Source organism: Oncorhynchus tshawytscha, unplaced genomic scaffold (assembly GCF_018296145.1).
Source record: "Oncorhynchus tshawytscha isolate Ot180627B unplaced genomic scaffold, Otsh_v2.0 Un_contig_3505_pilon_pilon, whole genome shotgun sequence".
Taxonomy (NCBI): domain Eukaryota; kingdom Metazoa; phylum Chordata; class Actinopteri; order Salmoniformes; family Salmonidae; genus Oncorhynchus; species Oncorhynchus tshawytscha.
In genome coordinates this window covers 215,780-223,716 of record NW_024609673.1, presented here as the reverse complement: position 1 = coordinate 223,716, position 7,937 = coordinate 215,780, and the positions used below count along the sequence as shown (strand labels likewise).

Sequence of the window (7,937 nt, the reverse complement as noted above, 5' to 3'; positions counted from 1 at the left end):
GGACCAGGCTAGTTGAGCTGTGTAACCTAAACAGATCTGGGACCAGGCTAGTTGAGCTGTGTAACCCAAACAGATCTGGGACCAGGCTAGTTGAGCTGTGTAACCCAAACAGATCTGGGACCAGGCTAGTTGAGCTGTATAACCCAAACAGATCTTGGACCAGGCTAGTTGAGCTGTATAACCCAAACCGATCTGGGACCAGGCTAGTTGAGCTGTGTAACCCAAACAGATCTGGGACCAGGCTAGTTGAGCTGTGTAACCCAAACAGATCTGGGACCAGGCTAGTTGAGCTATGTAACACAGTGGAATCTGGAGTAGACAGAACAAAAAGAGGAAGCCAGACCAGAATACCTTTTGATAATACAGAGAGGGAACACTGGTTAAGTACTGTTTTGGGTGTACTGTACATAATATTAAAGGAGCAACCTGGGATTCAAACAAGAACAATGTGGTTTTTCCCCCACTTGCTTTGCTGAACACTTGAGGGACGGGAGTGGAGAAATATGCATCCATAGACTGGTCTATGCAAAACCTTACCATCCATCAGGTTAAAATGATAGTTTTAACCATGTTTGTAATCAATGGGGTAATAAAACGTGTGTTGTGTTACAGGTAAGACAGTTGTTGTAAACTCATGAGATAGTAAAAATAAGTAGTGCTTGTGATTGGTCTGTGTTGTATTACAGTGTGCCACAAAGAAGAATGACTCATATCCCAGAAAATGTTTACATAAATGTATGTGCAATTTATTACAAAGTCATCAATTATAATTAATATAAAACTATTTATACAGTTTACTAGATACAGTTTAATAGCTCACTGATATTGACATATTTCATTAAAATGAAATTGTATTCTTTATATCCTTTATATATGTTTCAGTGCATGTTCAGGACAGAACAAAGAACAATAAAACAGATTGTAAAAAAAAAAGATCTTTATACATTTTCAGAATAGTTTCTGTAATTCGCCTGTTTAGGAGGTTAGGAAGACCTCAAAGAGGCTGGCGACTGAGTGCATACGGTAAAAGATTCCGAAGGGGAGTCCGATATTCACAACAGCCGCCCACATGGTGAACTCGTAAACTCTGCTCCAATCGGGTTGTCAAACTGGGGCGGGCGCCAAACGCCGGCATGATCCAGAGCTGTCAACGGAAACAGAGTAAAGATGTTCAGTCCAATCTTTCAACTTAAACATACTAGTTAGGATCATACTCTACTATGATGTATTGTACTGCACAAATCCTAGGGAGCCCTTTGGCTCATGAGCAAGTTAGGCAAACAGGAAAAATTTAAAGGGATGGTTCAGTAGTTTCTATTTATTTTCGACCTACTGTACATACCCACTGGGCACAGACATCAATTCAACGTCTATTCCATGTTGGTTCAATGTAATATCATTGAAACAAAGTCGATTCAACCAGTGAGTACCCTGTGGGTAGGGCGTTTCATCCAAACTTAATAAAAACGGTTTTGGATGAAAGGACAACATCCTAGGTTAACAAGCCCTTTAAAAGAGCCATTTTGAAAAGGACAGTGGTGGGTACTCAGTAGGCTACTCACAAGGATGTTGCAGAGCAGCAGAAATGCACAGATCTCCTTCAGGGCCCTCCTCTTCCAGGTCAGCCTATGGCGCTGAGGAAGGGGGAGCTAGAAAGAGCAGAAGGAGCAACATGCATACTGTGAACTGTGAGGGCCGGGGGCGTCTTGGTCTCCATGAATGTCCCTGGGAGGTTGTGTATGTCTCTATGGGCTTGGGCTTGAAGGACGTATGGGTTTGTGAATACAGAGGCCTGGTGCATGTCTTCGTGAAAGGGCTCGCGATGGAGGCCCTCGATGATGAAGATGTTCTGCAGGCAGAGCTGGATCACAGTGAGCAGGGAGACAGCCAGGTTGAGAGCGTTGAGGTGGCCCTCGGCCCCCGTTGCCACCACAGCCACGATGGTGAAATAACAGATGGTGAACTGTCCGAATGAGGCGCCGATCAGCAAGCCTACATCCAGGCTCCGTGTGGGGTTCTTCCCGACACGTGGTCCCTCTGGTCCAGCCGGTAGATGGCGCAACCAGCCACGGTCGAGACGGACATGAGCGTCACAGCCACCGTGTTCATCACGTAGTGTATCATCAGCACCGTGTCACGTTTCCCGGGTCCCCCTTCTCCACGTCCACCTTGTAGATGACAAAGGTTCCCAGGCCCGCCACCAGCATGACCAGCCCGACCGCAGGCCCCACCAGCATGTCCTTCAGGCGGAAATGGAGCGAGTGGTGGTTGTGCTCGTCTACCAGGCGGCCCACGTTCTTCCACATGACGTAGGCCATGGCCGAGGCAAACAGGCTGTACTCAATGTTGAATGGGTACAGGTAGTAATAGGCCTTTTCTAAGACGGCACAGGCAGAGTGGCTGCAGTTACAGCTGCTGGATCCACCAGGGGCTGAAATAAAATGAAACATTATTGTTTGACTCTGAGGTGATGTTTTGTTATGTCGGTTGGTTGTATTTCATAGTCGACGGTAATTCTATTTAAATACAGTAAGTTCAGAAAGTAAACTGAAAATGTATTTTATTTTAATGATCCTTCATTTAAACAAGGAATTCCCATTTCAGTTTACATACTTAGATTTTCTAGAGAAGATTCAACAACACAATGTTCTCTACCTCTGATGTCATAGGAATGTGTGCTGTTGTCGTCCTCTGGTGGAACAACAGTCTGGTGTATGGACTCCTCTGTGACTGCTGCCATCCACAACATCAGATTGGTAGACAGAGTCAACATCAGCCCACAGCTTCAAGAGGGAAACAAGAGTTCAGAACAGAATACTAACTATTTTTTAAATACTATTTAATTCTGTAAGAATAGAATAGAAGAGAACAGAACTGAATTTAATAGAATAGAATAGACTTAAACTTTGCTTGGGAAACATGAAGGTCAACGGGCAATGTTTAAATGTCCAACCATCAATCAAACATCAATTTACAACATCAATAAATAAATCAATTCAGTTATACAGTAGCAGTTAGTTACCCTCACCGAGTTATGTTCCGTTGTAGCTGTACACAGTCTTTAGCATGGAGCCAGAGGAAGTATGTCTGAAAAAGATACAATGATCACCTATACTTGCATTTTTCCCACCAGCCAAATCCCTCAGTGGTTTCCTTAATGTTATATCACCTAATGGAAGCTCCATTTGAGATGTCAGAACTTGTGTTCTTACCTGGACAAGTATGAATACAGCTTGTACGACAGGGAACGCTATCTTCACAGCAGAGTCACAGTGCAGGTAGCCTACGTAGTTAGCAATCTTAAACACGTCCATAATCAGACTGCATAAGCCAAACAGCACCAGTCCACCTAGAGAAAAAAACAGAATGAAATTCAATTTGAAATAATCACACTCATTAAAAACAATGGGTGAATGTAAAACTTTGTCTAGGTATAGTAAATGATATCCTATTAGAATATAACTCTTCCCCAATCCAAAGAGAGATTATTAATTCAGTCCAGTGGTATTACCAGACAGTGAATCCTACAGGGTAAGGTTGCAAAATTCCACAAACTTCCCAGATTTCCAGGAATAAAAACAAACAACTGGGAACTCTGGAATTTAGCAGCTGTAGACCAAGAAGATCAGAAAAGTGTCTTCTCTTACCCCTGAGCCACACAGGCCCGGCATGGCTATCCTTGTAAAGCACGGCATGATCTTCCCTGGATGTGTAGATGGTGTAGTACAGCATCCAGGCAGTGGTGAGGATGATGAGGACGATGAGGAAGATCTGCAGGTTGATGGCGTTGATCTTAACGTTGTTGAAGACACTGCCACTGACCAGAGCAATACCTAGGATCAGGACGTTGAAAGTGATGATGCTAGAGAGTAGCCAGCTGCGGTTACGGCCCCTCTCGCTCACCGTGCCCTTGCTGGTCGAGAAGACGTCGCTCCCCCTCCTCATACTCCCTGCCTGGACTCCCAAGTGGATGGAACACTGGGTGGAAGGGAGGGTGGGCCTGGTGGGCGGGGGGGATATGTAGCCCTCCTCAACCGCCATCTCAGCTTCAGATGTCATCCTGCTGGATTCGCATGAAAAGAAGCCAAAGGTCAAGTCCATGATGTTTCTCATTCTGCAAAGGTCTAGTCCACAGTTTGTTTGTGATTTGTTACAATCCAAGCAATCTTTGTTCAAAATGTCATATCCTTTCCAAAGGTAGAAAATCTAATGAGTTCAGAAAGCATGTCTGCTCTGATCAGAGTTGTGTGAACACCTAACCGTCCACTCAAAGGCTCTGCCTGTATAAGAAGGTCCCTCCTTCCCGTAACCCAGCTACTAACCTCATTTCATCATCAATGTCAACCCTATCAGTGATATGACAATAGAAAAGGTTTCTTATCATTTCCCTGTTTATCATCAGAAGCAGTGCCAGTCCACCATGCTTCAATGAATATGAGTTTATCTTGCTTGATTTGGGTCAATGCCAGTGTTTGATTAAATTGAAATGAACAAAGAAATCCTCACAGTTCATATTTACTAACACACATTGGTATTTTATCTTCACAAGGTCAGGTATGTTTTGTTTCCTGGAAACCAACTTATTATTTTATATAAAAAATAGTCGATTTTCAGTTTCTGTCTAATAAGTCTGTTTCTACGACAGCACTGACTGTTCCTTAGAACAACAGAAGGCTACTCCCCAATACCAAAACGGAGGTCTGAAAACACAGTGAATCATAGGCGAACATAACGGAAACTGGAAATACCCTACTGGATCCCCGAATTTCCTCATAATATATTAATCATTACACACCATATAGGTGTGCTGGTTCAAAAGTGATTTTTCAAAATGCCTGTGTTGCAGCACTGACAAACTGTCTCGCAGCGGCAAGTTTGTTTGCAATCTAACAATAACCTAGCCAATGTAATGAAACATGTGGGTGACGTTTCTGAAATATTCACATGACGGTGTAGTCATTACATCCACTTTGCAGTCCATAAACATTTATTTTTAAATCAGCCCAACTGTAAATGCTGATAAAAGTCCAGTTGAAATAGTATTTATTTATTTATCGCAATACTTTTTTTTTTTACAAAGTGTTAACAGCACTTGATATAGCCTAGTTCTCTGTACGTTTAAGATGAAACTGTAATTAATTGGGTGTACTTATTATAATGTATTGATGGATGTATTAGCATATACATTGTGGAAAATGTAACATTTTATGGATTTTGTGGGTACAAGTCTCATTAGCTAATCCACTCCTTGTACTCCATGTCATGTACAAAGAGACTGGCCTTTCTTTCAACTTCAAATTCAAACCTTCTATCATTAATGAGAGGATTTGATCCTGATTCAGAGGATTTGATCCTGAGTCGATCAACCTCACAGCTATCCTCCAATCACAATGATTATGCAAATATTGGAACTCCACAGAACACGTTGGTATAGCAACCGTTTTTTATTTGTCCAGGCTAAAACAGTATGTTCAAAGTTGCTAGCTGAAGTCTAAATTATCACACTAAATACATACTGCAATTCCAGCCACAAAATGTCAAAATACAACAACTTGCCTAGCTAACAGCTAAATGTTGTTTTTTGACTTTGTTATAAATTCTATTTCCAAGGCACCACATGTTGTCATGGAAAATATGAATGTTATTTCCAACAACCAATGAGCAACTCCACCATAAATCCAGCGAACGTTGAGATTGTGTAAAGGCCAGTCTCTTTGGCAATGACAATAAGTGGCAAGGAGTAGCATGTTAGCTAAAGAGAGTGGGACTCAGACTACTAGGTTACTTGGGATAGTATCAATTTAATTGGATGCTTATGAATGGGGTTCCAATTGGTCAGTTTGACATTCTATGAATTGATTAGAGCCATCCACATCATCTCAATACAAACGCATTAGAGTGGCAGTCTGGTAAACACACTAATGGTGAGAAAAGGCTGCAGTGCCCAGTATTATTTGTTCAGTTTATCAAAAGCAATTGGTTTCCTGGACTTGACTGAATTATTTATCTAACAGGTCAATAAGAGTGTCAGAAATAATGAGTTACTGAGTTACTTAACAAATGAAAAATAAATATCCAAGACAAAGGAGATGATTGTGGACTACAGGAAAAGGAGGACAGAGCACGTCCCCATTCTCATCGACGGGGCTGGAGTGGAGCAGGTCGAGAGCTTCAAGAACCTTGGTGTCCACATCACCAACAAACTAACATGGTCCAAGCACACCAAGACAGTCGTGAAGAGGGCACAACAAAACCTATTCCCCTCAGGAGACTGAAAAGATTTGGCATGGGTCTTCAGATCCTCAAAAGGTTCTACAGCTGCACCAGAGAGCATCCTGACGGGTTGCATCACTGCCTGGTATGGCAACTGCTCGGCCTGCAACCACAAGGCACCACAGAGGGTAGTGCGTACGGCCCAGTACATCACTGGGGCCAAGCTTCCTGCCATCCAGGACCTCGATACCAGGCAGTGTCAGAGGAAGGCCCTAAAAATTGTCAAAGACTCCAGCCACCCTAGTCATAGACTGTTCTTTCTGCTACCGCATGGCAAGTGGTACCAGAGCGCCAAGTCTGGGTCTAAGAGGCTTCTAAACAGCTTCTACCCCTGACTCCTGAACATCTAATCAAATGCCTACCCAGACTATTTGCATTGCCCCCCCCCCCTTTTATGCTGCTGCTACTCTGTTATTATCTATGCATAGTCACTTTAATAACTCTACCTACGTGTACATATTACCTCAATTACCTTGACTAACCGGTGCCCCTGCACATTGACTACCGGTACCCCTGTATATAGCCTCGCTATTGTTATTTTACTGCTGCTCTTTAATTATTTGTTACTTTTATTATTATTTTTAATTTGTATGTATTCTCAAAACTGCATTGTTGGTTAAGGTCTTGTAATTAAGCATTTCACTGTAAGGTCTACACCTTTCCTATCAAATACAATTTGATTTGATAAAGCATGTTTTTGAGTTTTGAGTGTTTTTGAGTTGAACAACATACAAATCTGAGTTAGACTGAGTGAACTTAATCCTGAGTCTATCTTATACCTATAGATCAATACATTGATGATCAATATGAGGATGCCTGAGCAGCTGCTTACCTTGTGGGAGGTGTGTGTGATCAGGTTCAGAGTGCCTGGGGGAGCCGTGTCCCTCATGGCTTTTATAGCCGTCCCTAGCCACAGCCTGATTTACAGACAACAACACCAATGTACAGACAGTCATAAATGTCAAACATCTATGAGAAACAACATGCTTTGTTATATGTCCACACATAGGGAGTGTTTTTAATGATTTATCAAAAGAACACTCATGTGTGGACGTATAACAAGCTTCTGCTTAGAAAAACACCTTTCAACATTTTAGTATTTCACTGTCACAACATGGCTCATCATATTGTGATGTGCTCATCAAAACTCAAATCATTAACATCACACCTTTAACGATGAGTCAGTGGATATGATGGTCTGTTCAGTAACACTGGCAGACTGCTGTTATAATGAGGTACAACTTCTTATAAGTGTGTATGAGCCTTTATAATGGCACATGAAATGTTTAAAAGCATATCAAATGTTATGTTGTTCTATGCATGAATCAACATTTCAACGGACTCTAAATGGCTATCGGAAATGAATATCTACACTCCTAAGCACTATCTAGAATACCGAATGGTACTTTGGCTGTCCCAATAGGAAAACCCTTCGAAGAACACTTTTTGGTTCCAGGTTGAACCCTTTTTGGTTCCATGTAGAACCCTCTGTGGAAAGGGTTCTACATGGAACCCAAAAGGGTTCTACCTGGAACCAAAAATTGTTCTACCGGAACACAAAAAGGGCTCTGCCATGGCAACAGCCAAAGAACCCTTTTGGAACCCTTTTTCTAAGAGGTATAGGCTGCATGTGTAGAATATGAATATTGAACTTGAAGTTATTT

General features: G+C 42.1%; 1 pseudogene; it reads right to left on the bottom strand.

Moving 5' to 3' along the window:
- Positions 1-1,118: 1,118 nt before the first annotated feature.
- On the bottom strand, positions 1,119-7,150 carry LOC121845441 (annotated as a pseudogene).
- Positions 7,151-7,937: the final 787 nt, after the last annotated feature.